General features: G+C 43.7%; 1 protein-coding gene across 1 annotated transcript in view; it reads right to left on the bottom strand.

The window, feature by feature from the left end:
- The window catches only part of GPR39 (G protein-coupled receptor 39), an 83,406-nt gene that overhangs the window by 4,408 nt on the left and 59,290 nt on the right, over positions 1-19,708 (bottom strand). The window lies entirely within an intron of this gene.

The following is a 19,708-nucleotide window of genomic DNA, read 5'->3' as shown; positions in this document are numbered from 1 at the left end:
CCTTTTTTTCTGCACCTGAGCACTTTTAAATCTTTCTCCTTTTATAGTCCAGCATTTCTCCTCTATCCTGGCCACTGCCAGCCATACCACAAAACTTGGAAATGTCTACAAAATTGTAACTGTCACTAGGAAATGCCAACAACATGCTTTATTTGGCTGCCATAGCCCATTAACTGAGGCTGTTGCGGTGACCTCATGTCCATGCTCCTTTGCCTGTGCCACTTAACCCTGACCGCCCTGGTCCATCACGGTCTGCTGGACTCTGCTGTTACTCTCATCATAGTTAGCCTAAGCAGCGTTAAAGCTCAGACTTTGCTTTTCTGTGATTTAATTAATGGCACAAAGGCAGGTTCTCAACATCTGCTTGTAAACTGACATTTAAATGGCAATTGTCAGTGGAATATAAGCATATGGTTACTGAGTTATGAGTCAAGTGCAGGCAGCGATGCAGTTGGTTCAGAGGGAGACTTTTTTTAGCCCTCATTTCACATTCACATACTTGGCCCGACTATACTCAAAGGTATAATGTCACATTAATGCCCTTTGCCTTAGTCACAAAGTCTTCCAACCATGCATCAGAGGTATTGGCTCCCAAAAGAGGAAACTACTGAGACCATCCCTCATTATTAAGTTTACTGTCATAAAGCAATACTAATCATGAGGAAGGCACTTCATCTCTATTTGATTCTGCTACAAATGGCTTTGAAAACACAAGCAAATACACCTTCTCACTAATCAGGTTCTTGATGGTCATAATATCAGTCACTACTAATTCAGGAGAAGGAAAAAAGCAAAGACTCCAGTACCAATTAAGAATGTTACTTTCAGGAGGTGGGGTTTTGGCATGTATTTATATTATTTTAACCAGGACTCAAAAATCTTGCTTTTCGTTAGAAATAGGGACATAAGGCATCAGTTTATTGTCTTTCTAGCTTTTAAAAAAAAACTCAAGCCACAAAACGCAGTCTTCAATCACCGAGATGACCTTCCCAACTGCAGATCAATGCAGTGCTGTCTTCCAGCATCTGCAGCTGCTCCGTGCCTCCGCTGCTGCAGTTGTCTGCATGTGCAAAGTCAGCTACCATATGCTTATTGTCTACTGACAATTGTCAGTTAAATGTCAGTTTACAAACAGCTGTTACTTTCATTACTTCGAGTCTGACTTGTAAGTGCAGCAAAGAAACCAACCAGAATGATGCCGAATGGATTTTGGCACCGCTCGGCACTGCTGTCGGCAGCAGGGGCAAAGTAGACTGCGCTTCCTCAGCCGTGTTAAACTGAGGAAGACTGGAGCATCTCAAGGAGGGAACTGTCTTCTCTGCTCTCCAGCCCAGTGCCACCTTCTGGCAGGTAAGAGTTTGGAGAATTTTCTCTGGTCTACCAGCAGCCGGGTAGAATTTCAGATCCAAACTTTTGGCTTTTAACAGCTTCTGGTGAATATCTGGTGTTCAGCCACTATCCAGATCAACATGTGACTCAATCCCTTCTCTGTCTCCATCATCAACTAGCTGTTGATGAGCAGACGGGTGCGCAGGGACTGGGAGAGAGGACCACACCTTTTACTACTGCTCCCAATCTGGGTATTGCCGGCCCCTTCAGCTCCCTTGTGTTTAAGGTCAGGAGGTTTAAAAGCAAAATCCGGAGAGGAATACTGGCATTTCTTCAGTGCTTCTGTGGAACTTAGACTGTGTCTGCCTAACTGCCAGAGCTGGTATCGCCACATAAATGGCTCCCTATAGCATAAATCATGTGCTAAAAAGCCTTTGTAGATCCCAAACAAGTCTTGTGACATTCAGTGCCATCATGCCTGCATCCTTTTTGTGCAGCCCGCCCTCATGATCTAGCTAGGAAACCTCTGTCGTCTTGTTCTCCAAGATCTAGAATGAGCATAAAAAGGCAACGGGACAGATCAGAAGGACAATCCTTCAGTCACAGTGAAGTGGCCACACTCATCTTGCTCACACTTATTTGCTTCTTGAACAAATGCAGGAAGCCCAAATAGGCCACCACGTTCTCCACAGTATTAAGAGTGTGCATAAAGTTCCAGCTGGCATGCAGACGCAGAGTGCCACATGTAACACAGGCGTGAGATAAGCTTACCACAAGGTTCCTTAGCGGTCTGCAGGTGTCCCCCTGTTCAACGTTAACAGCATCATTTCATAGGCAGCAATTCACAGCTGGATCTTGGCATCAAAGTCTTGTCAATTTGTGTCCTGCACTCTGTGCTACGCCTCATTGCTGCGAGCTGTTAAGTAGCTCTTTCTTGGTTACAGAGCTACTGCTGGAAGCACCACCAAGCAACTAGTCTATAAAACAGAAGTGCTGGTTTTGCTGCCCCTTCCGCAAGTGACAGTTAACTTCACATTTCCCAAAAATCAGTCACTCGATCCTATATTCAGTGCATAGACTGTCACAACCATCAATAAGGGTTTTGCTTGAATGAGGGCTGTGGTGTGTGCCCTGTGCAGGATAAAGCACCTGAGGAAGTTTAAAATGGGAAAAGAATACTAATCTAAACCTCCCTTTTCCCTCTCAACCACATGCAAGTTTCTTCTGCTGAAGGACAAACATTATAATAATAATAAGCACATATTGATGTATGTTGAGGTGAATATAAAAATGTATTAACCTGAGAGATAAATATTGATACTGCTCTGTCTGTGTCAATATTTAGTTCAAGGGACAATAAATTTTGATATTCACTGAAACAAGTCAATACTTGCATTGCTACATACATTTTGTATAAGCTCAAATTATTCAGCAACTCTGTTCCTTTTATCCTCAACTTTCAGAATCACAGATCTGCCTTTGAAAAATGCTTCTCTGGAAGGGAAGGAGGCAATAAGTAAACTAACCCTACTTGGGCAGTAACTACAGGGAGAAAACAAGAGAGGATATGGCCAGCATATATCTCCCAGTGATTTCCCCATCAGAGTTTCTCTAACCACCAGAGAGATCTGCAGGCTCACTTTGCGATCTGACACTGGATCTGGGCTGGCTCCTAAGTGTGCAGCCTCCTCAGATAACAGGAGTTTCCTCATTGCTGCACAACAGCGACTTGCCGCCTTTGCTGTGCAGCCACCTTGCGTATAGACCACATACACAGGAGTTCCACTGGCAAAGCAAAACCGAGATAAAATCCAGCCCCTGCTCCTGCCTGTGATGGTACTGCAGGGATAACAAGGACAAAGGAGGTAGCGAGAGAACATTTTTGTCACCAGCACAAGCAGGCAGATCTCCAAGTGCTCAGAGAGGCTCTGGCAAACACCTCACAGCCCTTCTCAGAATGGGTTTAAGCTGAGCAGAAGCCAGTAATGAACTAGTTATCGTTATAAATACTGCTGGAAGGATTAAGCATATGGCCTGGGACAAAGAGTTGAAAACCAGCTCCATGTACATGTGATCCTGTCAACAGCTTCCAGCAAAAAAAAAACATAGCCTTCAGAGGGATTTGGGTCCATCTAGTGTTCATTACACTCCTCCTGGCCTCAAGGGTGCTGTACAATGGGGCGGCATCTCATTAGTGAGCACAGCTGGGTGATAGGACAGTGCTGTCCCACAAAGTGGTGCAATAAATGAAGCATTGAGAAGAACCAGGCTGCCTCTTGGTGCAATAAATGAACCCAAACCTGCAAGGTCTTAATAAATATGTTGCTGTTCTGTTGCATGTAAAGTCATCTTTCTTCCAAATGAAGACCCCATTAATAGTCTCGCTAAATCACAAATGCTAAAGCAATGCATGCATTCTTCCCATAAACAGCCGTTCTTTCCTCAAAACAGTAGTGTGTTCAAGTGTGAGGCAGTGACAACACAGGGAATTTTTTTTTTTTTCCCTCATTAAAAGCTTCCATAGATAACTGGAGTTGTCACGCATATTGAGAAGAATTTCACACAAGTATTTGCCACCCTTGGCATCAGAAAACCACCTGCAGCTGCTTTTGATACTTCATTTCACAGGTGACTACATGCCAATGTAAATCATCACTAAGACACAGGAGATGTTAGCAGAATCTGAAGTGTACATCTTCTCACTCAGACTGGACTACACTCTCCCCCCTCCTGAAATATCCTTATGGGTGCCACAACAACACTGAGCCCAAACTGGCTTGTCAGAGGTTTTGGCCCAGTGTTGTGTCATTGGGTCAAATCAATGACACACCAGACCAGCGTGCCCACAACTCCTCTCTCTGGTCGAAATCCCTGCATCACCCAACGGTTTGCTCCATTCAGGTCCTCCCTTCTCTGCTGCACACATTTCTTCTCCTTGACTGGCAACAAAGAGCTGCTCTAGGCTGGACGCAGCACTGCAATATCAGGTCAGCTACTCAGTGAGGCAAATTTTGTGTCTCCAGCAACCTGAACTCTAATAGAAACTAATGCTGAAGGAACCTGCCCAGAAGAGTACCTGCGCTTTCTTGCAGAGTGCTGATGCTTCGGTCTCCGTTGTACTTCAGTCCTCTACAACTGATAAACAGTGTATTGGGTTAAGAAACATGTACATTCTTATTAAAAAAAGAGAAGATTATGAGAGACTTACAGGGAGCTAAACCAAAGTTTCAAGTCTGTGTATCATTGATCCCTCCAGCTGGGACTTACAGGGCACTACAGTAAAATCTTTTCTGACTCTGCAGCATTAAAACTTCACAGCTTCCAGGGATCCCATCACACACTGTTCCACAAGCAATGGCAAACAGAGCTCTTCAGAGCAATAAGCTATTTTTGCTTTGCACTGTCACTTAAAAGCCCTCAGCCATTAGGTAGAGTGATACTAGATGCATCAGCAGTTGTCAGGGGAATGTAGATATGCAGAATATAATTAGTAAGGACACAAGTGTTAACAGTTTTACTTCTTAGCAATTTAAAATATCTGACAATTATCTTAAGTTCTTAGCAGGGTCAAGTTTTGCTTCTCAAATATTTTAAAATACTGCTATTTCACAGTGCAAACACTAGAAAAAGCTAAAAATACTCAAGAAGTTTCATGACAGAAGTATCGTTACTGAACATGAGCAGTCTTTTTGCGAAATGGTTATTAAAGTCACGATATGCTTTTAAAAGCCATACATGCTCCTACATTACCAGAGGAAATCATGTTAGTTTTAATACTTTGTATTGAGTTTGTGTGGGAAGGTTTTGGTAGCCCAGGGGCTACAGGGGTGGCTTCTGTGAGAAGGTGCCAGAAGCTTCCCCTATGTCTGATGATAGAGCCAATGCCAGCCAGCTCCAAGATGGACCCACCGCCAGCCAAGGCCAAGGCCAAGCCCATCAGCGATAGTGGTAGTGCCTCTGGGAGAACAGATTTAAGAAGGGGGGAAACTGTGCAACAGTCATTGCAGCCGGAGAGAGGAGTGAGACCCCCAGGTCACTGAAGAAGGAGGGGGAGGAGGTGCTCCAGGCACCGGAGCAGAGATTCCCCTGCAGCCCGTGGGGAAGACCATGGTGAGGCAGGCTGTCCCCCTGCAGCCCAGGGAGGTCCACGGTGGAGCAGATCTCCACCTGCAGCCTGGGGAGGAACCCACACCGGAGCAGGGGGATGCCTGAAGGAGGCTGTGACCCCGTGGGAAGCCCGCGCTGGAGCAGGCTCTGCGCAAGACCTGTCACTCCTACTCTGATTTGATTGGTAATAAATTACATTAATTTTCCCCAAGTTGAGTCTGTTTTGCCTGTGACGGTAATTGCTGAGTGATCTCTCCCTGTCCTTATCTCAACCCATGAGCCTTTTGTCATATTTTCTCTCCCCTGTCCAGCTGAAGCGGGGAGTGATAGAGCAGCTTTGGTGGGCACCTGGCATCCAGCCACAGTCAACCCATCACATACTTAAAAATTATGGAGACAGTAACACATCTACAGCCACTGTTATGCAGCAACAATAGCACCTTTGAAACTCTTCCCCACACAAGTTCCTACCTTTAATGGTCATTTATTTCTTCTGTTCCTTATGTTAAAAATTGTACTTCAAATACAAGTTTATCTTGCTCTTCAGCTTTGATCTTCCAATCGCAAACTTCATCTTAGCACTCCTCATCAGCTATAATTCATTCTTAAATGTACACAAGTTTACACAGAAATGGTGGTTTAGTCTACGATACTCTAACTGGATAGTTCATTTTCAAAGTGGAGTGACGAAGCAGCATCCCTGCAGCATGGTTAGCCCCCCATGTGCAGGTTAGCCTTTCAGGTCACTACGCCGGCACGCTGCAGTGCTTTTCTGGGGACCTCAACTCTGTGGACAAAGCAAGCTGGTCACTGCAGAGCCAAGGCTGCCACAAAACATAAAAGCTAACAGGAGAATTTCATATACTCCCTTGTCCTCTTTGGTGCTTTCTCTCACATAGGTGGGCAAACAGTCATGAAATCATTATGCCTCACAGTAAATACCAACTTGGCACTTGAAGCAATGGTCAACTGTTTCATTCAGGTGCCCATCTCAAGCAGTTTGTCAATAAAAGCTACAAAATCCAGCATCTACTTTTGAGTCATTCATTTCCATTCACTACAACAATTCTCCAGTAAAAACATAAAAGAAATTTTAAATCAGGGCTACTTTGGTGAAAAGAAGATCAAGAATATTGTGGAAATATACATAGACTCAGCACCAGAAGACATACCATGGTAAAATGAATATATTTTAAACTGCTTATTTTTAGAAATTTTAACATTCCAGCTGTCAGAAAAGACATTCTTATTGGAAATTGTTATTTCTGCATTGAGAAAGTATTTTTAAAAAACACTAATATGGACACAAATGTGTAGAAAGGAACAGGTTTAGTTTTTACCAATGCTTCTTCCTTGCAAAACAAATTCTTGCCATGGTTGCTTTGATTTTCTTTTTGAAAGAGTGAAGACTTGTTTTCTTTCCGCATTGGTGAAACAATGGGAAAAATACATCTTCCATATAGATCTCATTTAAATTCTGCGTTCTAACTAGCAAACACAATTTGGAATCGAGAGGGTTTTTGTTTTTACATTACAAAATCAGCCGTTGCAACATTAAACAGCTCATCTATTGCAATTCAGCAGGAGAAATCATTGAACAATCAGCTGCAGAATACAAATACAGAAAGACAATATATTAGCTCAGCAGATACATAAGATACTCATGAGCTCTGCCAGGAAGACAAGCTTGAGCTACATGTTACATGGAACTGATCATCATGGGGCAATCAGCAAAGCTCTTCCTAAACGAGAGAGATATTATCATTCTCCAAGTCAGATTTTTGTACCAAAAACCCTCAAATTAAGAAAATGCTGTTTGTAGCAAGTGAGATGAAAATGGAATTATTGATACACAAATGGTAGCAAGATCATGCTTGCCAGCTGCTTTAAAAAACAAATGCAATTGGAGTTTATGTTCAGCAGCCTAAGCGAGAAGAGAAACCAAAGCAAATTGCCATAAAAATTACATGCAGTTATCCAAATTCTACACCAAAACCCACCACAGGAAGCAGGATCCAGGCAGTGGAAGAGCAGAAATGCACCAAGGCAGATGTGGCACGAAGGCTGACAGCTCGGTGGCTGAGCTTTGGCACTGAAGGCCCATTTATTTTTCTCCTCTGTCCCTGAGGAAGGTGACTATGTCAGCCCAGTAAGATACTGGTACCTCAGTTTCCCTTGATGGGAGGAAAACGAGTTAGAGTGCTGCTTTGGATCAAACCTCCCATTTCTTCCTCCACCCTGATTTACCATCTGGCCACAACAGTTAACGTGCGCCAGCCAGATTGTTTCTGGAGCTAACCCCCACTGCATATGACTTGCCTTTGCAACTCTTCTATCATAACATAATATATTTTATATATTTACTGATGTGGGTGAGGCTGTCTGTCTCAAACAGAAGGTATGTTTCTGCTGAAGGAAAGGCGGGTGGATGCTGCAGAGCGGGGCACGGTGTGGTATAAGAGCCGTGGGGCGAACAGGGCTGTTGCAGCAAACAGTACAAACAGGTCCCACCCCAGACCAACACACAGGAGCCGCTAGTCCCCAGGAGCTAATCCTCATGGAAAATCACCCACGAAAACACCTACACAGTCCAAATATTTCTTTTTGCCCACTACAAATCTGGGATGGGCAGGTGAAAGGCTGCCTGAAGGACTCTCACGTTCTTCTAAACACACCGACAGCCTGCTCTTTCTGACAACAGCGAGCTGCCTTCTGCTCTGAACAGATTCCTCTTCGGAGGGAAAACAATAAACAAATGCAGTCAAAATGAAAGCTGAAGTTTCACACATCTTCAGAACAGAATTTGTTTTAAGGTTTAAGGAAGATCATAATCCACAGGAGAGTGAGGAAGACTCTCTTGCCTGAAAACAGTGTGTGAGAAATGAAATGAGGTATTTCAGGGCGGCAGATGGCTATCTTTTGCAAAGGGTGGGGAGAGGGGGAATCTCTGATTGAACCATCTTCAATACAGCCACAGTGGCAATTCCAACACCACAGGTGAATGAAGACCGAATTCCAGTCTGACTCCTTGAACCATGTCCTGGCTATCATGTTAACAGGGGAAATACAAAGTAACTAGTACACAACAAGGCAGTTTTATTCTTTAAATTAGGCCTAACCTTGATAACTTGGATCAAAGCCTTGGGTAGCGGTGAAGCTATCTGAAATCGCACTAAGAAAAATGTCCTGGCCAAACACTGCTTGTTTGCAGCTTCTCTCCAAGAAGGCTATTCAGGGAGCAGTAGTATTTCCATTGCAGCAAAGTCTCTTCTCTGCTAACACCTGAATCTCCTTTTATTTACATTTCAGAGCTGTCCAGAGAATCGTAATGAGTGCAAACATATCAAAACCTCCTTTCTCAAAACCTTTTCAAGGAATATATATACAAGATCAAGAGTTTTCCTCCCCCTTGCCACAACCTTGGCAGCAGCCTAATTCAAAGTGCAAGACTCAAAGTCTCCCCATATCAGGTGAGAAGGCGAATGTGCTCTGCAAAATGGCATTCAAATAAAGACCTGAACACGGATTCACTGAGCATGCGGGCACCGTTTGGTTTGGGAGCCTTGTGTCTGTGCTGTGATATTTGCACTTTGCTTTCAGATAGCTACTGGGGACTTCCAAAATGTCTCAGCTAGCTGGCACGCAGCAATAGCTCACAGCAAACGTCAGACAGCGTTTCTTCCTCTCCTCCACAAGTGCAATCTCAGTCTTGAACCTCAGTATTAGTAAAAGATATCAGCTCATTCTGTTATATATAGTTTATTTGAACTAAACCCCCTTATAATGATTTTTAACTTCAGAAAAAAATAGTGCATGTTCCTTTCTTTATCCAAGCCATACAGGGTACATTTTTGCTGGCCTTTTAACTCTCTTTTATTTCCTTGAGGTGAATCCACAGCTAACTAGAGTATTCCAGGTGGAATTGGAGCATGCAGCTCGCTCTATCTTTTGTAGCACCTTTCCAAGAAACACTAAGAACTGTAAGATATTACTGCGGACCTGAGAAAACTAATTAAGCCAGAGCTCCAACTATCCAACAGCTTGCTTGCTCCCTCTCTCCTAGAAAATACAGGAATAAGACAGTGCTTTTTAGAGGAAATCCTATAAACAAAGAAGAGGAATCAAGATGTGGCAATGCATTTGATTCAATTATGCTATTTTTAATGTAAATTCTGGAATCTGGTGATAAATATGATGTTTTTCTGGAGCACAGTGAAGATGCAGGGGATTTTAGCAACGACTAAATCTACCCTACTGTAAATTACAAAACACATTTCTTCTTCCAGCCTCATGCAGCTGGCTCTAGCTTTGGGCACACAGTACCACAGTGATGGAGAAAAGTCTTTTACAATAACCCTTTCACATATAATAAATATATGACTATGAAAGAGAGAAAGAAGATCACTAAATATCAGTATTCACAGCAACTGAGAGGGCAATTATAAGCATTTGGGAACTTCCCTATGCATTTATATAGCACCTTAAGTTCAACTGCTGGTCTTCAGTTTGACCCGTACCATGACAGAAATAGATAATCCTATTGCTTCTGACATTGCTATGTAATTAAGTAGCTGCTCTGCCCCCATTAACATAGCTATATCCACTAGACTTTAATTTCTCATCCTCTTTCCAGAATGGCCTCTTACTTTGAAATAAGTTTTTCTACTCAGATCTATCGACTAAGACGTCTTGGGAAGAGAGATTTTTAGATAACTTCTTCTTGAGCTTTGTAAGGTTTTCACCTGCTGATGCGTGAAACTCTAACTCCCAAGAGCTAATAGAACTAATTTTTCTTAAAATATTCAAGATTAAGAGATTAAACCAAAAAGTCTAAATCATCTTCTTATGTGGCAATAAACTTCTTCAACCAGTAAGTCATGTAGCAAAAGACAAGCAGCTGCCTCCTAAGATATTAGAGCAAAAATGGACTCATATCTCCTTGAAGTCAGACAGCCAAGGGCCTAGATTTGGTGCTACAGTGAACCCCAGGCAGCTGTGCTGTGGGCAGCAGGCTGCCCTTACAAACCCTGCCTCCCACGTCTGAAGTCAGGGAAAACGATTTTTGGTGGCTGCACTGGTAAAGCCTATTACAGCAAAACACGCAGGAGATCTGCTTTGGGGCACTGAGACCCTCGATCTCTTTACTAAGGCAGCTGGAACACGCAAGGTCCTCAATTTGCTGCCACACACTAAGCAAATAATGTCATCTGATTTGCTATAAGAATCTTCCATCTACAGAATCTCCCTAAATCCAGAGACAGCATCTTCAAAACCCAGACATTTCTTTCCTACTGCTTTCCATTTACCCAAGTTAATTTTATTGGACAAAAAAATCCTGCAGAGGTGGAAACTAATTCAAGGTAGGTAAAAGCAATCATGTACACTGGTAAACAACAAGAAACAACATGGAAGAAAACCATATTTTCAAAGGCTGGTACATAACACTGGGATTGCACTTGCTTTGCTACCGAACACCACCTCACTACCTCAGTGATTGCAGAAATCGTGTTAAGCTCACTCAGAACTTCACAATAGGATCAGATGCTGAATGCAGCTGAAGACCTATTTAATTAGTAGCAGATCACAAAGACTAAAATTTACTCAATTGTATCTTCTGGTAATAGGAAAACAGTTTCAGTTCTTACTACTGTAGCCATATTTCTACAATATACTCTATTATTTTTTAAATTCTGTGTGCAGTCAGTCATATTACCATGCCCTACAGGAGGTTTTTGCTAAGTACTTAAAAAAAACCCAATGCACACAGTGTAGAAAAGCATCACAGTATACTATGAAGACTCGTGCTTAATTTTACATTCTTTATTTGGCCAAAATAGTAGTTGTTCTGCACTCAAACTCATATTTGTAATAAAAACCCCACTCAGCTGCTCATATACTAAAGAAACAATTCATGACTGAATAATGTACCAATTCAAAAGCAATCTCTCTAAGCTACAGGAAACCTCTTGAGTTGCTAGTCTGAACAAAATGAAGCCTCAACAAAATGAACCACTCTGAAACTAAATGAAAATTTACCAAATTGATCTGAACAAGAAAATCTTATGTACAATGCAATGTTTTTAGCCACCACAGAAAAGCCTGTTATGTTAGAGATCACCTCTGAAAAAAAAAAATCACACCAATAAATCGAAAGATGGTGTTACTGTTTGTTTGCTCATTTTTCTAAAGCAGGATATTTCATTTTATAACGGGATAGCGGGTTTATAAGTTTGTCTTTAAATAGCAACTGGCAAGTGCTGAAAGAAAAAAAAAACAGGAATTGAAATGTCGGATGTTTTCTTAAAAGGGATGTTCTCTCTTCTGGCTTTAATTTGTAATCCACATTTTGGTGTACCTGGCACCTCACAAACCTCTCAGCTTCAAAGTTACTCTGAGATCAGTACACCAGTAGCCAGCCCAGTCTAAAAAGAAAGCGGTTGGATTGTGCACTGCCATAAGCTAGTGGAGCAAAATGATTGCAGATCAAAATTATGAGGTTGCTGGAGCAATTTATACTGCCAAGATGAAGAGCAGAGGGAGGGACAAGATGCAAATGCTGGAGGTGCAGTCATCCAGCAGCGCAGCAGGAGCGTAAAGGGTAATGGAAGAAGGGGAGAGGGGGACGGTAAGCGAGGAGGGTTGAAGGCAGTGATTGTATCAAGAATCACTTATTTTTCCGAAGCGGCATGCCACAAGAAAATGTTATTCCTACTGATCCAGTAAATGATTCTGTTTTCCATGGAGGTGGCTACAAGGAAATAAGGGGCTGGTAGAGAAGAAGGTCTAGTCATGCAAAAGCACAATTTGCAGTTAGAGGCTGATTTTGAACAAGAGTCAGACAAGAACACCTTTAGGGAAGATACATAGCTCAACCTCATCTAGGACTATTAGGCCATAAAATGGCAGTTACACAATTAGCAAAGACAAAAGGCTCTTTTAATAAATAAATAAATAAATAAGGTCAGCAGGGTCAAGGCTGGGTTAAGAGGTGTCAGTGGTGTACATGCCAGCAGCAGGCAGGGACTCTTTCCCAGATTGAGACACATACTGGGTTGGGCTTTAAAGAAAGCTACTTCCTGATCTGATCCCAGGGGCAAAATTAAAAGTCTGTTGTAACAAGATGAGCAGCAGCATTAAACATGTGGGACTCAAAAGGACATTTTACCCATCTGAAGCATTAAGAGAAAGGATTTGCATCGTACATTTGTATGGAACAAGGGATTTTTTTTTTTTCTAATTAAGTGGTATTGAAATATGCAAACTGTGCGCTGTTCTTTCACTCCGCTTGAATTAGTGATTTACAGTGACAGTTTACTTTTAGTTCCACACCTGGAAATAGCAGATAAATCAAGTGATAAGCTGCTGCTGCTGGTCTCAAAATGGAGAGCACTTTACCCAAGAGTTCCTTGGAGCTTGCTGAGCTGGCACTGCGTTATAGCAGATCCGGCAAGATTATCAATTAATGACAGGAGCTGAAGCCAGTTACGACACTGTAACAAACTCCAATGGTGCATGCTCTGCCTTGATGTTTTTAAGGGAGAAGAAAGAAAAAAGCTACTGCCTTCAGAAGGTATTTCAGGAACAAATGAACATTAGCAACCTGCTCTTCATGAGCACTAAGCACGCCTTGCGGTAAAGAAAATTTCCTGCGAGCCCAAGAGCCACAGGTACCTCTCAGATCTGAGACAAATCATAGAATCATAGAATCATAGAATCATTTCGGTTGGAAAAGACCTTCAAGATCATCAAGTCCAACCATTAACCATGCCCCCTAAACCATGCCCTGGAGTACCCTGTCCACTCGCTTTTTGAATACCTCCAGGGATGGTGACTCAACCACTTCCCTGGGCAGCCCATTCCAATGTTTCACAACCCTCTCAGTAAAAAAATTTTTCCTAATATCTAACCTAAATCTCCCTTGCCTCAACTTGAGGCCATCTCCTCTTGTCCTATCTCCAGCCACCTGACAGAAGAGACCAACACCCACCTCACTACAACCCCCTTTCAGGTAGTTGTAGAGAGCGATAAGGTCGCCCCTCAGCCTCCTCTTTTCTAGACTGAACAACCCCAGATCCCTCAGCCGCTCCTCATAAGACTTGTGCTCAAGGCCCCTCACCAACTTGGTTGCCCTTCTCTGGACACACTCAAGCACCTCAATGTCTTTCCTGTAGTGAGGGGCCCAAAACTGAACACAGGACTCGAGGTGCGGCCTCACCAGTGCCAAGTACAGGGGAACAACCACCTCCCTGCTCCTGCTGGCCACACTGTTCCTGATACAGGCCAGGATGCGATTGGCCTTCTTGGCCACCTGGGCACACTGCTGGCTCATATTCAGCCGGCTGAAAGAAATGGTCTCCACCCTCCTGGCCTGGTGAGAACTGGAAACAAGGCTCAAAGCACTTCCCCAGGATGACAGGCTGCTGGGCCAAAGCAGCAGCTGAACATTGTGGGGACTGTCCCCAAAACCAGTGTGATGTGCGGAGAGGAGCACACATGGCTCCCATTTGGTACCACAGCACTCAGGGGCATGCAACACTGGCTGTAACACTGCTGCACCCACCTGCCCTGCCTGGGAATAGGGTCAGGGACAGCAAAATCTCTGCCAAGAAAAGGTCCATTTTCTAATGTCTGCGGTTGTCCATTCAGAGAAGCAGCTTTCCCGCACCGCTGGTGAGGAAGCTCAGCGAGACTGCCCTGTCCCACATGTCCTTGGGAAGTCCCTGTCCCCCAGCCAGGACAGTGGTCTGGGGAGTCTCTCTCGCAAGCCAGCAAACATTTCTGCCATATTACCAATGCCCTGGAGCAAAGAGGGGGCATCTGATTTGGGAGAAAAGAAAAACAGAAAAAACCCTGAGGCCAGAAAACAAAACACTGGCACAAAGAAACCAGGCGCAGTGGTGAAGATTGACTTCTGTCTCCTAGAAACAGTTTCAAGAAAATGCCACAGCTCATTTATGCTGATCCACTCTGGGTTTTGCTTGCCCCCACCAGCCAATTTGGCACCTCCCCAACAGTATGCTGTTGGTTTCCAGTGTAATGTGTCTGGGAAATCTAATTGTTTCAAGAAGCACTTTCTAGCTCATGAAGTTCTTCAGAGCTGCCATGCTCTGTGGCAATCAAAGTGTCTAAATAAATATGCAAAAGTGTGCTCAAGCCAGACAGCGTTCCAAGGAACCAAGAGAGTTTTTTCCCCATTCAGTGAGGATCCAAGTAGTTCACAGCTTGTTTTTGTCAATACCAGTCATGCACTAGAGCACACGTACCAGTACAGAAGGGTGCAACATCCTAACACTCTCGCAGTGTGCCAATACAACAGGATTAACACCAGGGACATGAATGCAAGATACTAGCAGCCAGGAAACACACACACTCACACATACACACAATTTAAGCTGTTCTATCTCGAAGCTAATGGAAAACCTCTCTTAATATTGCATGTAGAAATGTCTGATAGTTGTAAATAACTTTTTCTGTGTTTAGTTCATATATAATGAAAGAGCAGTGAGCAAATGTGGTTCAGTACTCAAAAGAAGAGGCTGCTCAAGCAAATGCATCTTAAAGCCTGCATGCCAGAGCCACTCCCACTGTGCCACAGACTAATGGATTTCAGTGACAAAACACAAGTGTTATACATTTAACTATTAGACTTGTTATGCAGCTTTAAAAGCAAAACAGTTGTTCCCACTTGCAAGCAGGAAGGTCCTATTCTCTCCAAGTAAAAATACAAACCAGAAGTTCACTTTTGATTAGAAAAACAAGACCAGTGATAATACACAAGCCATAGCTGCACTTCAGAAAAAAAAGTAAAGCCTTGAATCTGAAGGTCACAGTTGCTCCTTCCAAAGGCCTCCTTGGTGGAGTTTAACATTTCTTGTTATTTTAGTTAGGCCATAAGCTAGTTTTCGATTTAAAAAGCTCTTATGTCATGCTGAAGCTAAGCACAATGCGTGGCAGCACTCCCTGGCTTGGTGGAGCACCGAGGCCCGTTAAGACATTGGTTCTTGCCTCCTAATTCCCATACAGTTTGAGTTGTTGGGACCGGGACATTGCACCAGGCTGGTGACTGCACTTGTCCCCAAGTGAACAAGTGTCTTGCAACATGTACCATTAGGACTCCCTAGCAGTGGCACCAAGGACAATGAGCTGCTTTATTTATGTGAGATCACAGCTGTACTGTGCTGGGTATGATACAGACCCAAGGCAGAAAAGGTAATTCCTGCCTGAACACAGGAAAACAGGTGAAACAGGTAGATGCCCAGGTAAACTGTAGAGGCCTGCATGAGAGAATGCTCTTTTTTTAATAGATGGGAAATAGGACCACAGGTGTTAAGAAATTGCCTCAACATCAAGAGAAAGCACTATCCTGTGGCAGAGCATCAAACAGACCTGGATGTCCACATGAAGCCTTTCCTTCTCAGCTCTGATGTCTTCCTGAACAAACTGACCAGCCAGAGCAATGGGAAAACATTACTGCAGCCCTTTCCCATGGTTAATATATTCATACTATGCTGACAGACTTCTTTTCAAACATCTTAAAAAACCCAAAAAATCAAAATCTTACTGTTTAAAAAAGAGAAACCCAGAATTCCATAATTTACAGAAGAATGTCTCCATGGTTGTTAGATGTTAAATGCTTTACCACGACAATTAAATGACTTGAAAACAAAACCAAGTGACAGGTATATTTTTTCAAGATCACTGATCTTTCAACTAGGGGGAAAAAATCCCAGCTTTAATTGCACGAAGCTGCATATCATACTTCCTTCTCTTGAGATTTCATTATAGGCCTGAAACCAGAGAATTGCATTGCCAGCTCTTGCCTGCTCTTCCAGCTATTTCTGGTTTTTAATAATTATTCATTAATTGCACACTATGATAAGATCCTTGCTGTTTTGAAACATTTTCCCTCTGGCCCCCATACTATTAAAGACCCTGATTGCCTGCCAACAGCGTAAAATTAAAAATCAAAGCACTACCTCTGAAAGGTTTAATATGTGCCACATTGAAAGAGTTTCTACAGCTTACAGCCATGTAATTGCATCACCGGCTAACTGCACAATCTCTCTCAGCGTTTGAAATATTTTCCTTTGAAACATTAGCCAGCTGAGAGCGGAGGTTTTGTTTAACACCCTGATTTACTCTCCATGCATGCCAGAGTTTTGTACGTCTCCTGTGTCCTTCCCCGCTTCTTCTCTGCTTTGCCTGGGGCAGGTGAGAGGGAAAGGCTCAGCCGCTCAGCCGCCCAGCCGCAAGGCACCCTGCTCCCACTGGGGAGAGCAACAAGGGAGAGAAAAAAGAGTCACCAGTTCAAGCAGGAGATTAAAACCCAAAGCATTTTAGCAGCTGAACCTCCTCTCTACCCATCCCTTAAAAGCAGGTGGTTTTTTCTGCCTGTTGAATGCTCCTCTTCTCCCCCACCCCCGTTAGAGACCCCTGTCTCCCTTTCCTGGTGCCACAGGGACCTGTTGCACCCACCAAACCGGCAGCCCCTGAAACCTCTCCTCCCACCCCGGGCTGCCAAACCTGGCTGGACCCAGCCTGCTCAGCCCACAACCACAGGAGGCATTTCCATTTAACCATCAGCCTTCTGTTTATGGCTCTCCTCTTGAAAAGGGATGAAATTTCCACATTTTGCCAGCGGCCACGCAAAGAAGCAGGTACCCCGTGCCGCTAGCTAGAATAAACCCCAGCGGCTCCAGTGACAGGCAGCAATTCACAATCATGTCCGTTCGCTGAATCCGCTGAGATCTAGATGTTATTTCTTCATCTAAAAATCTCATTTCTAAATGTTATTTCTTCATCATAAGGGTCATATGGATAAGGACAGGTCACCAGTAACCAGCCTAGTGCACACATCTTTACTACGGAGGCAGCCTGAAGAAATTTGTGCAATTGAGTTGATCAAAGCTGGTTTAGACAAAGAAAACCGTGGAGACATAGCTTGCATTGATCGAAGTGTAGTCATGATGTGCCAAAGGGGAATAAAGATGCCCTTCACACAGTTTGGCTGCTTTAATGATTTCAATATTAACAGTGCTCTTTCCCAGAAAAAGGCAATTTTCTACCTTCAGTTTTTTGGACCTTGTGATTATCACGAGTGCCAAAAACTGTTTAATGCTTATAAAAGCATACCTTAGAAAGCTATTCCTCTGCAAGCCCTCAAATGAAGAGGCTTTGGTTATTTGTATCTGCTTGTGCACCAATACATACTTTTCTTTTATTTCAAAATCTTGGTCCTGCTTGCATTGTAATGTGGTTGTCCTTCCAGTTCATCAAGTTCTACTTTCACAGTACTGAAATCAGCTCCTGCAGCCTCTGTAGAGCCTCACTAGAAAGCTGGGTGGGTTGGCCCGATCTCTCCCTAACCTACAGGTCGGTATTCTTCTCCATTATTCCCATACTATCATAGCAATTAAAAACAGGGACACTGTAGAAAGATTAGATAGTTTGCTAAGACAAAGCATATCTCTCTTCACAGCAGCTTTAGGGAGCCAGAAAAGAAGCTGGCCTTCACTTTGTTTTCTAAACTGCAATTTAGAGGTTGTATAATAAAATGTGCACTTTGTTTTGCAGAGATTTTCTATATTCCAGGCTGTTCCCTGAAGAGGAGGGAGGCTGTTGGTGCCGGGGCTTTTCAGCTGCTGGTGCCTGCGTGTGGGGCAGGAAGGGGCAAAGAGGGAAGTCTGGAGGGGTAAATCTGTAAATGTGGATTTAGGCTCGTAACATCAGGTACCAAGATCTTAAAGATCTTGGCCTGACTCAATTCTAAAGCTTGGGCCCTAGCATCTAATTTAAAACAAAATTCATTTGTCATAGTATTAATTTTTTTTTTACTGGAATTGTACAGATTTATGTTTGAAGGAAGTTTCTGGAATAGAAAGTCAAACTGCAGACACAAAGAGCACTTCCCTCCAGATTTGTAAGGATTTCCATGCAAATCAGTGCTCCGAAGGGTGTGTTCATTTGAAAATGGGAGATCATAAAGTAGAGCTGAACAGTACCGAGTAAAAGACAAAATTATTAAATGAGAAATCCTCCAGTATATATAAAATAACAAAGCCCTTTCATTCAGGATCAGTCTCTGTTCCCAGAGGAAAGTCTCTGCGACAGCAGAGCACACGACAGGCTCTGTACCAAGTACTGCATTGCACAGGGACATCCCCACTGCAACGTGCCACCACTCCACGGGTGAAGGGCCATCCCCGTAACATGTGGCAGGGGAGGATCAAAGGCCCTGAAAGCTCACAAAGTTGGTCACCAATTCTCCTGGGAGTGCTCCTGCTTCTCCATCTGGCACAGCAGGCACACTGTGCAGGGTGCATGCTGCCCTGGGTGCGCACCGTGCTGGGCACATGCTGCGCTGCACCCAACTCCCCAGTGTGCAGGCAGGGGGAATTTGCACCTCTTCCTTTCTGATCTGCCCTCTGATTTGGTGTCTCTCCCTTCTGGACCCACCTGGTATCATTTAGACATCATTCCTCTCTGGGTTTGGCTCTGCACAAGCAATGCAAGAAGGAACCTGGTGTGTGCAAATCTGCTTTGCACCTCCCCACCTTTTCCTGCACCCCAGTGTGAGCCCATAGCTGCCCCTTCTCCTGAACCCCTGGTCTTTGCATGCTGATCTGCCAGTGCACTGAGGAACAATGGAGATGACAAAACCGCATGCTCCTGAGATGGTGCAGACAAAATGCATTGTGCGTGGACTGTTAGGTGCAGATATTTTTTTCTATCTAAAAGGACAGTACATAGACTTGTATCTTGCCTGTGCAAATGAGAGGCATTGAGGGGAGACAGCTGCCTGTTTCCAGACCTGGGTCAGCGAGGAGAGAGGCCACAGTGCTGACCTGCGCACTCTTCAGGGGAGAGAAGCCCTCACGGAGCTTGGGGGGAGGACACATGACGACAGACAGGGAGCGGACGAGGGGCTCTGAGACCACGAGAAGATGCACCGCTGTGAAGTGAGATCATTTAAGCAGTTAGAGCCATGATGTTCATGCAGCCACTGTGCAGCAACCTGCACCGTGAAATACCAATTTCATATAGCCACTTTGTGTTGCAACCAATTAACTCATTAAGGAAAGTGCCTATTAGGAAGATGATGAACCTGATCTACACAGGTTGGCTATTCCAGATGTTAAAATAGTCTCCTGAGCAGCATATGCAGGTTTTTTCTTTCTCTTTTTTCTTGTTTTCTGTTTCTCAAATACAGAAAGATTGGACTGTTCCCTGGCTGGGTTTGGTACACACAGAACAGGTAATACACACCTGGAAA

This window comes from Harpia harpyja, chromosome 7, assembly GCF_026419915.1.
Source record: "Harpia harpyja isolate bHarHar1 chromosome 7, bHarHar1 primary haplotype, whole genome shotgun sequence".
Classification (NCBI taxonomy): Eukaryota; Metazoa; Chordata; class Aves; order Accipitriformes; family Accipitridae; genus Harpia; species Harpia harpyja.
This window is presented reverse-complemented; position numbering and strand designations above follow the sequence as displayed.